Source organism: Mixophyes fleayi, chromosome 2 (genome assembly GCF_038048845.1).
Source record: "Mixophyes fleayi isolate aMixFle1 chromosome 2, aMixFle1.hap1, whole genome shotgun sequence".
NCBI lineage: Eukaryota > Metazoa > Chordata > Amphibia > Anura > Limnodynastidae > Mixophyes > Mixophyes fleayi.
This window is the reverse complement of record NC_134403.1, coordinates 116,945,064-116,958,048: the sequence shown is the minus strand read 5'-3', so window position 1 is coordinate 116,958,048 and position 12,985 is coordinate 116,945,064. Positions and strand designations below refer to the sequence as shown.

Genomic DNA, 12,985 nt, shown 5'->3' with positions numbered 1-12,985 from the left:
TATGCAAGGACAATTATTGCGAATGAAGAAATGACAGCCAGCAGGTTTATTTATAAGCCGGGGTTTTCATTCTGAAAGCATGGGAAAACCCCAGCTTATAAATAAACCTGACGGCTGTCATTGCTCATAATGTTTACATTGTGTTTGTCAACAGAACTGTCGACAATCACACTGTCTGTATTTTCAGCCTGTTTGTGAAGTGGAAATATCGGCAATTACCCTGACATCACTTTCATATAGACAGGATAAGTGTCGGGACTTCCACTGCCTGAAATATGACTACCACTGCTCACATAAACTGTCTATAATAAATCAATTTTCATTTTATTCAACTATTCAGCTTATATTATTAGAGTAGACCAACTTTTAACATTTCTTCTAACTGCACTCAAAGAGTTAGGATTCTATTCGTTTTATTACTATTATTATTATTATTATTATTATTATTGCTATTATTATTATTATTATCATCCTATATTTATAAGGTGCGACATTGATTATGGCAGCGCCATACAAAATACAAACAGTAGACAATACAGGGTAAAACAATACAGAACAATAAACAAATAATACCAAGACTCCAAGAGCGCAAAGCATAATAAGTACAGTGAAGTTGGAGCAAAATAATAGGTATAAAGATAGGAGGGAAGAGGGCCCTACTTGTAAGAGCTTACATACTTAAGGAAGGCCAAACCGACAGCAGGCAAAATGGGGATTCAGTAGAGGCAATATAGTGCAAGAGGAGCGATTAAGAGGGTACAGGGGAGGAGAGTAAGTATGGAATAAAGGTTAGGTGGATGGCTGGCAGGCTTTGAGGAATAGATGAGTTTTAAGTGCCGGATTGAAGGTGCACAGATTAGGGGACAATGTGATAAAGCATGGGAGGTCGTTTCAATGGAGGGTGGGCAGCCCGGTAAAAATCTTGGATTCTGGAATGGAATGAGGTGATCAGAGTGGGGAGAGGCGACGGTCATTGGCCAATTGCAGGGAATGGGAGGGAGCGTGAATGGAGAAGAGGTTGGAGATATATGGGCCAGTGGAGTGGGAGTGGGCCTTGTACGTGGTGGTGAGGAGTTTGAAAAGGATTGAGGGTGAGAAGTTCAAAATGGATTTGTTCAGTATCTAGCTGTATAAACATATGCCAGATATTATTGTTACCTACTTCCTAAAAGGGATTAGTTGTTGGCTCTGTTACAGCAAGAATTATTCTAGGTATATTTTTTAACAATTATTTGTCTTAAGAAATATTGGGGTTATTATTTCAGTTGTTATTATTATTAGTATGAATACATTTATTTATTTATTTATTACTTGTTATCACTGTCAATATTATAAGGTGTCAATTCCCAGTGCTGTACTTCTTTTCTCTTTCGATTATAAAAGATTTGGGGGTGAATTTGCCTACCTAATATTTTTGACTGATTAGTGTTCATTCATTCAGACTTACCGTGTGCCATCAGTAGGTTGTGCTTTTTCTAGTACTATATGATAAATAGATGCATAGCTATATGGTCTTCCCAGAACATCAACCTTGTATGAAGCAATTAGTAGAAATCTTAAAGAATATGATAATAATATTTCAAATTTTTCTTGGTACTTGAGAAATTAATAGAATAAATAAAGATAAAATGGATACGATTCTATGCTGTAAGTAAGCATATAACTAGATTTACAGGTAAACACTTTTGAGCCCCAGCAGGAACATTTCCTTGGGCGATATAATATTAATTATGTCACATTACCGATTTGTCTTATTGTTCACTGAAGCTAATTGAGCTAATTTTGGAAAGATGTACAATCAAATAATTAAATTTATTCTGAACATAATATATGCAAATCTGGATGGAAATTGTAAGCCACATAGCAGGATGTACTTGATTTATACTGATTGCTCTAAGTTTGTATTGCACACATAATGTTGTAAATAGATTTTCCTCTATTGATTGAGGGTTCTAGTTGAAGTATTTTGTGGTTTTCATGCGTAGTTGATATCAAATTTGAAAGAAAATTATGATAATTATTTAATTGTATCAATTGAAATACAATGTACTGTGTTGTTATGAGCATAACTCTGGTTAAATTGCTCAATAAACAGTAATTATACATAATAAAATTGAATTTGGTATGAGTTGTGATAATGGGCAGTATCTTAAAATCGCTGGTTAATAGAAAGCATTGATTATCTTATGGTATCTTTGTTATGAATGAGCGACAATTGTGAATCAATAGGTGAATGATATATTTATAAGGATATGTCTTATAGAATATATCTATCCATCTATCTATCTATCTATCTATTTATCTATCTATCTATCTACTTTTATATATATATATATATATATATATATATATATATATATATATTAGAGATGAGCGCACTCGGATTTCCTGAATCCGAGCCCATCCGAACGTTGCCGATCCGAGTCGGATCCGAGACAGATCCGGGTATTGGCGCCAAATGAAAACTTGAAACCGAGGCTCGGAGTCATAATCCCGCTGTCGGATCTCGCGATACTCGGAACCTATAAATTCCCCGCTAGTCGCCGCCATCTTCACTCGGGCATTGATCAGGGTAGAGGGAGGTGTGTTAGGTGGTCCTCTGTCCTGGTAGATCTCGTGATGTGCTGTTTAGTTCTGTGCTGTGCTGTTTAGTTCTGTGCTGTGTTGTGCTGTGCTGTGTTCTGCAGTATCAGTCCAATGGTGCTATATGCTGTGCTCTGTCAATTTTGAGTTCAGTGGTGCTGCTGGGTCCTGTGCTGTGTCCTTTTCAGTCCAGTGGTCCTGTGTCCTGTGCTCTGTGCTTCTAAGGGCATAGCTATTTCCCCATTATTCCCAAGTGTTTAAAAAATTTAAAAAAGTTATAAAAATTAAAAAAAAATACAAAAAAAAAATTAAAAAATAATTAATTACAACAAAATTTGCAAAACCAATCCTGCAGTATAAGCCCATTGGTACTGCAATATTACCAAGTTCACTGATTCAGCAGTATAAGTCCAGTGGTACTGCTATTACAAAGTTCACTGATTCAGCAGTATAAGTCCAGTGGTACTGCTATTACAAAGTTCATTAATTCAGCAGTATAAGTCCAGTGGTGCTGCTATTACAAAGTTCACTGATTCAGCAGTGTATAAGTCCAGTGGTACTGCTATTACAAAGTTCAATGATTCAGCAGTATAAGTCCAGTGGTACTGATATATTACAAAGTTCACTGATTCAGCAGTATAAGTCCAGTGGTACTGCTATATTACAAAGTTCACTGATTCAGCAGTATAAGTCCAGTGCTACTCTTCTGTGCCGCATATAATTTTTAAAGGCTTTGCCGAGTGTGTGTGGCTTAGGGGTACGCTCTCTTGTGCTACATATAATGGAAAACCAAAATTTGGAGGATAAAGTAGGGAAAGATCCAGACCCACTTCCTCCTAATGCTGAAGCTGCTGCCACTAGTCATGACATAGACGATGAAATGCCATCAACGTCGTCTGGCAAGCCCGATGCCCAATCTCCTAGTACAGGGCATGTAAAATCCAAAAAGCCCAAGTTCTCCAAAAATAGCAAAAAGAGAAACTTAAAATCATCTGAAGAGAAACGTAAAGTTGGCAATATGCCATTTACGACACGTAGTGGCAAGGAACGGCTTAGGCCCTGGCCCGTGTTCATGACTAGTGGTCCAACTTCACCCAAGGATCTAAGCCCTCCTCTTCCCCCCCTACAAAAAATTTAAGAGAGTTATGCTGTCAGCAACAACAACAAAACAGCAAAGAACTCTGCCTTCTAAACACATGACATCACAAATCCCCAAGGCGAGTCCAAGGGTGTTGTTGGTTGTGAACCCTGACCTTCCCATCACTGTACGGGAAGAGGTGACTCCATCCAGCAATTGCAGCACGCCCTCTGCATATGCTGGAAGGATCACCCACAGTCCAGTTACAGATTTGGCTAATGAAGGTGTGAATGTTGTACACTGGGAGGAGGATATGGATGTAGCTGGCGCTGAGGAGGATGTTGATGATTATGATGCAGACAGATACCAAATTGCCTTTCTCAATTTCTATTTATATTCTAGATTATATAACGGCTGGATAGTTTTCTATTTTACTCCTAGTGGAGAGGGGATCTGATGCAGACAGATACCAAACTGCCTTTGTCATTTTCTTTGTATATTTGAATTTCTAGTTCTACAGTCTATGCAGGCTGCTTTATTTATATTCAACTACAAGTGTAGGGCGGGGGGGGGGGGGGCATAGATAGCCACCAAAGTAACGTGGTCCATTTAATTTCACTTTCTAGCTCCACAGTCTGTGCAGCCTGCTTTTTTATCTTTAAAGTATTTATATTTACAAGCCTTGCAATCTAAATTAACTAGAGGTAGTGACGTGGTAGAACTCCAAAAGGCAATTTGGAAGCCCCTGTACAAACTGGCTCTATTTTTTAACTGAGTTGTCACCCCTCCAGTGTGTACTCGGAAAGAGTTTTTAGTGCAGCGGGGAACCTGGTCAGTGAGCGGTGAAGGAGGTTGCTTCCTCACAACGTTGAAAAAATGATGTTTATAAAAATGAATAATCAATTCCTCAATGAAGTACAGGACTGCCCTCCAGATAGTACAGAGGGACCTGTGGTTGTGGAGTCCAGCGGGGACGAATTGATAATGTGTGAGGAGGAGGAAGTGCACACTGTAGGGGGAGAGGAATCAGAGGTTGAGGATGAGGACGACATCTTTCCTCAGTAGAGCCTGTTTACTTTGTAGTTGAACAGGGAGAGATGAATTGTTATTTTGGTGTGGGGGCCCAAACAAACCAATCATTTCAGCCACAGTTGTTTGGTAGGCCCTGTCGCTGAAATGATCGGTTTGTTAAAGTGTGCATGTCCTATTTCAACAACATAAGGGAGGGTGGGAGGGCCCAAGGACAATTCCATCTTGCAACTATTTTTTTGGCATTATGTGACCATTCAACAGTCGTTTGCCATGTTCACAAAGTAAAAGAAAATTAGAAAATGTCAACAAATTCAAAAAATTTAATCAAAACTTAAATGCCCTGTCATTATTTTAAACAAGAGGGTTTGACGTGCTAGAATTAGTGTAGTGTTAATATGTTATAAACACTACACTTGGAACTTGGAGGAGGTATTGTGGTCCCGGTATCCAATTTAGTACCGGGGCTACCCCACTACGCAGTCCAGATACTTGTTTGGTGGAATTCTGACCAGTTGAGGGTGTAACTATTTATTATATTGTGGCCCCGGTATCAAATTTAGTACCGGGGCCACCCCACTACAAAGGCCAGATTTTTTTTTGGGGAAATTCAGAGCCGTGGAGGGTTTTTTATTAATTATATTGTGGTGACCAGATCACTCCTCTACGCAGTCCAGGTACATTATTCGGTGTGATTCAGATATAGCACATCCTTTGCTGTGCTCTGGCGATCTTTGCTAGTGGCTGGGGGAAATATTTAACCAATTTTGTCAGCATTTGATCTTAATAAACCAAATAATATGCATTTGTTCAATTTGGTCATTGTTTCATATCTCAAAAAGAAAGCATATATTAATCAGCAGCAGCAGCAGTAGCTATTTATATTGTGCCACTAATACCGCAGCTAAGACAGATAAGCACTTTATGGAACATATGGAACATAAGCAGTATTGCTCTAATAAAGAATTGCTGCAATAAAGATTTATATTTGTCTCCCTTTTTGGTGGTTTGTCCAACTAGAATAAGGGATCATACTCTAGTCCTGCCTCCAATATCATTGTCTCAAACCACTCATTAGACAGGTGCTAATCAAAAAATAGCCACTAATTTGTGTCTATGATTTTTGATTGATTGATCAATTAGCTGTCCCATCACTTCCTCTGTCTCCTCACCCATTTGGGGGATTGCTCAATCAGTTCATTGTATTTACTCACAGAGCATTACTAAATAATGTATGCCCCCTATACTATATATATGTCTGATCAGGTACAGCACACCCCTGCTGAAGTTGTAAATGAAATGAGTAGTAAGGCCTTTTCTTATTATATTGTGGTGACCCACTCCTCTACGCAGTCCAGATACATTTATTGGTGCAAATCATACAAGTTCAGGGTTTTTAATTTATATTGTGGTGACCAACTCCTCTACGCAGTCCAGGTACATTATTCGGTGCGATTCATACCAGTTGATGGTTTTCTTATTATATATATTGTGGTGACCCACTCCTCTACGCAGTCCAGATACATTTATTGGTGCGAATCATACAAGTTCAGGGTTTTTAATTTATATTGTGGTGACCACTCCTCTATGCAGTCCAGGTACATTATTCGGTGCGATTCATACCAGTTGATGGTTTCCTTATTATATATATTGTGGTGACCCACTCCTCTATGCAGTCCAGATACATTTATTGGTGCGAATCATACAAGTTCAGGGTTTTTAATTTATATTGTGGGGGCCACTCCACTACGCAGTCCATAAAGATACCTCGTTGCAATGTTTTGGACTAATAACTATATTGTGAGGTGTTCAGAATACACTGTAAATTAGTGGAAATGCTTGTTATTGAATGTTATTGAGGCTAATAATAGCGTAGGAGTGAAAATAAGCCCAAAAACTTGATTTTTGAACTTTTTATGCTTTTTTCAAAAAAAATCAGAATCCAAAACCTTAAATCCGAACCAAAACCTTTCGGCAGGTGTTTTGCGAAACAAATCCGAACCCAAAACGTCGCGAAAATCCGAATCCAAAACACAAAACACGAGACACCAAAAGTCGCCGGTGCACATCCCTAATATATATATATATATATATATATATATATACACACACATAAATACACAATATATTGCTTTAAACTTGATAATAACTTATGTTTACTGACCATAAGCTGTCATGATGATCTCTCTCATTAAAAGTAATTTACAAAACTGTAAAACTTGCAAGTATGCGACTCTTTAGTATTTATTTATTACATGTGTCACTTTGTCTCTTTTAATTTTTTATTAAATTGGTTGAAATAGGCCTAGAAATGGAATTTCCTGTATAAGTGCACCTATAAGGGAGAAAAAAACATCCTACAGAAAAATTAGGATAACTCCTGATTATGAGCACCATAAAAATTATTTTCTATTGCATGGAGAAAAAATTCTGTGATAAACAGGGAACATCTCCCATTGTATCTCATTAACATATTCTTGTCACACAAAATTAAATGTTGTTTTTGCATCCATAATTAAAAAAAGAAAGTGTGTAGCACTGTGCAGTGCTTTTGAATAAATTGATAATCTGTGAGGTTGGGGGTCTGAACACAGGAAAATATTTCTTGATCCTGCAAACCGTGGTTTTCACCTCAAGCAGCCTCCTTTCCCAAAATGTGTGTTATACTCAACTGTACACAGTTGTCCCCAGTGTGCAATGGGGGCAACTGTATCCCGAATTGGACCCGCTGGCACAAGAAGTATATATAGCTAATTTTATGATCTGTACATACCATTGTAGGGTGACAGGGCCCATCTAACCAATGTCTTCATTCTTCAAATGCCCATTTAATTGCCAAGAGTTTGCAGTTCCCTATGTCATAATTGATTAATCCTTTATATGAGGAATACAAATGCAACTTATTGTCATTATGATTTGCTTATAAAAGTACTGCTCCAATACCAACATCAGAAGCATCCACTTTAACAATAAAAGGAAAATAAATGTTGTGATGATGGAAGACAGGGGCAATAGTAAAGGCCATCTCCAAGCACTTAAAAGCAGATAAGGCCTCTGCAAGCCATAGTCAAGATTTGCTCCTTTTTTATTAAAGCAGTAGTAGGTGCCTTCCCTGATCCAAACAAAGATTGTAATCCTCATAAATATATCTTGATAAAAAGCATATCGCTGATAAAAAATCTCATAAATCAAAGACAGTGGGCTTCTATATTTGATAGCAATTTTATTAAGTCCTAGGTAGTCAATAAGAGTATGTAAATCACAATCCTTCTTGGAAACAAATAACCTTGCACCTACTAGAAATATAGAGGGTCAAATAAAACTTTTCTCCATCAAGACTTCCTAGTGGGTTATTTAGCCTGTGGTTCAAATAATATTAGTGTTATCAAAAAATCAAAGGCAAATTTTTTTCTGTGGGAAAATCTTCTAGCAACAATGTAAGTTCAGGGGCTAAATTTATCAAGCTGAAAAAGTGGAGATGTTGCCGATAGCAACCAATCAGATTATAGCTGTCATTTTGTAGAATGTACTAAATAAATGATAGCTAGAATCTGATTAGTTGCTATAGGCAACATCTCCACTTTTTAAACTGAAAATATAATGTTTGACCAGAATCAATCAATCAGATCTAAGAATGGGGTCTATATAAAATTTCAAGTCATTGTCTGGAGAAGTATGAAACAGAATATGCAAATAACTATGGAAATATTTTTTCAACAAAGAGGACAATGAAAGGAATCAAATTACCAAATTTTAAAATAACGAGTTTAAAATTGTTTTTTAATTTTTTTAAAATCAAGTGCATTGTGTTTTTCCCCATTACAGTGTAATAGGTAAGGGCCTAAATGACATCAGTTATAGGAATCCCTTCATGCAGAATGACATTTACAAACTTCATATTTGGTGGTGCCATGCCACAGGTATTTTTATGACTTATCACTAAAATGATATAGTACTCCTGAATCAGCAATTCCATGCAAGGCATTACTATTAGATTCATGCTGACATTATTATTATTATTATTATCCTTTATTTGTTAGGCGCCACAAGAGTTCCGCAGCGCCGTACAATGCACAGACAATAGACAGTACAGGGTAAAACATTACTGAGCAGTAAACAAAAATACCAACAGTTCTGAAGCTCCAAGCAGGCTAATGCAGAAAGGACGGAGCAGAAGAGTAGGTAAGGACACAGGAGGGAAGAGGGCCCTGCTCAAATGAGCTTACATCCTAAGGGAGGGTGAACAAAACTCAGGTACAAGAGGGGCCAGTTGATGTAAAGGAGGGAGGGGAGAGCGGGTTAGGTGGAGGGATGGTAGGCTCTAAGGAACAGGTGAGTTTTTAGTGCCCATTTGAAGGAGATAAGAGTGGGAGAGAGACGGACGGAGCGAGTGAGGTCATTCCAGTGAAGGGGGGCTGCCCGGGAGAAGTCTTGGATTCTGGAGTGGGAAGAGGTAATCAGAGAGGAGGAGAGGCGACGGTCATTGGCCGAGCGCAGGGAGCGGGCAGGAGTGTGAATGGAGAGGAGGTTGGAGATGTAGGGGGCAGTAGACTGGGAGAGTGCCTTGTATGTGGTGGTCAGGAGTTTGAAGATGATTCTGTAGGGGATGGGGAGCCAGTGTAGGGCAAGGTAGAGAGGGGAAGCGGAGGAGGAGCGGCGAGAGAGGAAGATGAGTCTGGCAGCTGCGTTCAGAATAGAGCGGAGGGGGCCGAGGTGGGAGAGGGGGAGGCCGGTGAGGAAGAGGTTGCAGTAGTCGAGGCGTGAGATAATGAGAGCGTGGATGATAGTTTTGGTGGCATCCTAGGAGAGAAAAGGCTGGATGCGGGCAATGTTGCGAAGTTGAAAGCAACAGGCTTGAATGTGGGGGGTAAAGGAGAGAGAAGAGTCGAAGGTAACGCCAAGGCAGCGAAGTTGGGTGACAGAGGAGATGGAGGTGTTGTTGACAGTGATAGAGAGGTCATGGTGGAAGGGAAGCCTGGGAGGAGGAAAGACAATTATTTCAGTTTTAGAGATGTTAATTTTAAGAAAGCGCGAGGACATCCAGGAGGAGATGGCCGAGAGGCAGGTCGGATACACGAGAGAGAAGGGAGGGAGAGAGATCGGGCGAGGAGATGTAGAGTTGGATGTCGTCAGCATAAAGGTGATACTGAAGACCGAAGGAGGAGATGAGAGCACCAAGGGATGAGGTATAGAGCGAAAATAGAAGAGGGCCGAGAACAGAGCCCTGAGGGACTCCAACAGGGAGAGGGGAGGGGGTGGAGGAGGAGTCAGACGTGGATACAGAGAAGGAGCAGTTGGCGAGGTATGAGGTGAACCAGGCGAGGACAGAACCAGATAGGCCAAGAGAGAGAAGAGTTTGTAGCAGGAGGGGGTGGTCAACGGTGTCGAAGGCCGCAGAGATGTCGAGGAGGATGAGTAGGGAGAAGTGACCCTTGGATTTGGCTAATAAGAGGTCGTTGGTAACTTTGGCCTGGGCAGTTTCAGTGGAGTGGAGGGGGCGGAAGCCTGATTGGAGAGGGTCGAGGAGGGAGTAGTCCGAGAGGTGTTTGGTGAGGCGGTTGTAGACAATCCTCTCAAGTAGTTTGGAGGCAAAGGGGAGAAGTGAGATAGGGCAATAGTTAGCAGGTGAGGTGGGGTCAAGGTTAGGTTTTTTTGAGGATAGGAGAGATATGAGCATGTTTGAATGAGGAGGGGACTACTCCAGAGGAGAGTGAAAAGTTAAAGAGGTGAGCGAGGTAAGAGCAGGCAGTGGAAGAGAGAGAGCAAAGGAGGCGAGAGGGGATAGGGTCGAGAGGACAGGTGGAGGGTGGAGAGGATAGAATAGGTGAGCGAACTTCTTCACCCGAGGTGGGGCAGAAGGAGCACCAGGGTTGGATGTTGGGGGGAGGGGGAGGGAAGAGGGGGGGAAGAGAGGTATGGGAGGAGGAGATGTTAAGTCTGATGGCCTCGATTTTTGATGTGAAAAAGGTGGCGAGGTCAGAGGCAGAGAGGGAAGGCGGGATGGGAGGGGGGAGTTGAAGGTGGCAAAGAGATGGCGAGAATTAGAGGAGTGAGAAGAAATGAGGGACTTAAAGAAGGATTGTTTAGCAAGGGAGAGGGCGGAGCAGAATGAGGTGAGGATAAATTTAAAATAGAGGAAGTCGGCCAGGGAGCGAGATTTCCTCCAGAGGCGTTCAGCAGTGCGAGAGCACTTTTGGAGGAAGCGGGTAAGGTTGGAGTACCAGGGTTGGGGAATGAGGCGGCGCTGGCGGATGGAGGAGGCCGGGGCAACAGCATCAAGGGCAGTAGTGAGGGAAAGGTTGTATTGAGAGGACACCTGGTCAGGGCAGGTCAGGGAGGGAAGAGGTGAGAGGAGAGTTTTCGAGCAAGGAGGAGAAAGCAGTAGGGTCAATAGCATCAAGGTTGCGCCTAGTGAAGGTAGATTTTAGGCGAGGTGGGAGCTTGGCAAGAGGAGAGAGTGAAGGAGAGGAGATGGTGGTCGGAGAGTGGGAAGGGAGAGTTAGAGAAGTCGGAGAGGTCACAGAGATGAGAGAAGACGAGGTCCAAGGCATAACCATGAGAGTGGGTGGGAGAAGAGGTCCATTGGGTGAGGCCTAGTGAGGTGGAGAGGGCGAGAAGTTTGATGGTGGCAGGGTCAGAGCAGTTGTCAATGGGGATGTTAAAGTCTCCAAGTATGATGGATGGAAGGTCGGAGGAAAGGTAGTGAGGGAGCCAGGCAGCGAAGTTGTCAAGGAAGAGGGAAGTAGGGCCAGGGGGACGGTAGATGACAGAGACGCGGAGGTGGATGGGGGAGAAGAGACGAATGGAATGAACTTCAAATGAGGAGAAAGAGAGGGAAGGTATGGTGGGAATGACCCGAAAGGTGCAGCTGGGGGATAGGAGTAGGCCCACTCCACTTCCCGGACGCCCATCGGGTCTGGTGGAGTGGGTGAAGGAGAGACCCCCGTAGGAGAGAGCAGCAGGTGAGACGGTGTCAGAAGAGGAGAGCCAGGTTTCAGTGATGGAGAGGAGGTTAAGAGAGTTAGAGATGAAGAGGTCGTGGATGGAGGGGAGTTTGTTGCAGATGGACCTGGAGTTCCAGAGGGCACATGAGAAGGGGAGGGAGGGAAGAGGGGAGATTTGGATAAGATTGTCAGGGTTGATGGAGCGAAGCGGAGGGTGAGAGCAGGGGCAGTGAGAAATGGGGCCAGAAAGGGGGCGAGGGGAGAGGATGGGTATAGGAGCCGAGCGGGGCGGCTTGGTGAGAGAAAGGTTATGGAGGCAGAGGCAGGAGCACAAGGGTAGAGGTTTCAATGCGTGTAGAGCTTTCAATGCATGAGGGTAGAGGTTCCAATGGGGGTAGAGGTTTCAATGCACGAGGGTAGAGGTTACAATGAAAACGAGGAAAAAAGTAGATGGGGACAAAACAAGTGACCAAATGAGCAATATGGTACAGTAATAGTGAGTGTAGGGCAGGGCACAGCAAGAGGACAATCAGAGAATAAAAATGGAGGAGCAGAGCAGAAATAATAATCGGGAGAAGATAAAATGCAATACAATACAGTAAAATAAAATCAGCGTAGATAACAAAGAGGAAAAGGCAGAGTGTTCACCAGTGCAGCCAGAGCATGAGTGTTCACGGGAGCAGGATATCCAGGATGGGAGACCATGGGAGCAGGGCTGGGATGCGAGTCCACAGGAGCAGAGGCCAGCGGAGGATGGATGGACGAGTCCCAGGAACAGAGATCAGACAGCAGGGAGGAGAGCGTGGAGGACCGACAGAGGCAAGCCAGGCCGGAGGAGCGGAGACCAGACCAGGAGGCAATAGGAGGCTGGAGCAAAGGCTGGATCACAGAGGCCACGTGTGGCTGGAGTGGGAGGCAGACAATGGTGGACAGTCCAGTTGGAGGGTCCCAGGAACAGAGATCAAAAGCAGGGAGGAGAACGTGGAGGACTGACAGAGGCAGGCCAGGCCGGAGGAGCGGAGACCAGGCCAAGGAGGCAGTAGGAGGCTGGAGCGGAGGCCACGTGAGGCTGGAGCAGGAGGCCAACAATGGGGGACAGTCCAGTCGGAGAGTGGGCGACCAGCAGGGCACACTGGCGAGGTATCAGGAGCCGGGAGAGCTGGAGGCGGCAGGACCAGAGAGACCGGAACATAGACGAGGTCGGAGCGGGGACCAGCTGAGAGGTAGGCCGAAGCCGCGGCCTGTAGTAGATGGAGTTGGCGACGGCCGGAAGTCCCACATCAACGGAAGTCGACCGGTGGCAAGACCGGGTTACAGCGTCAGATACATCTCGGCGGCCGGGAGTTAGGAG

General features: G+C 43.0%; 1 long non-coding RNA gene across 2 annotated transcripts in view; it reads right to left on the bottom strand.

The window, feature by feature from the left end:
- Nucleotides 1-12,689, bottom strand: part of LOC142141414 (uncharacterized) — a 38,881-nt gene extending 26,192 nt beyond the window's left edge. For both annotated transcript variants that reach the window (XR_012688665.1, XR_012688664.1), the window contains exon 1: nucleotides 12,283-12,689. This is a non-coding gene — a long non-coding RNA (uncharacterized LOC142141414). The remainder of the gene's footprint in view (nucleotides 1-12,282) is intronic.
- Between the last annotated feature and the right edge of the window lie 296 nt (nucleotides 12,690-12,985).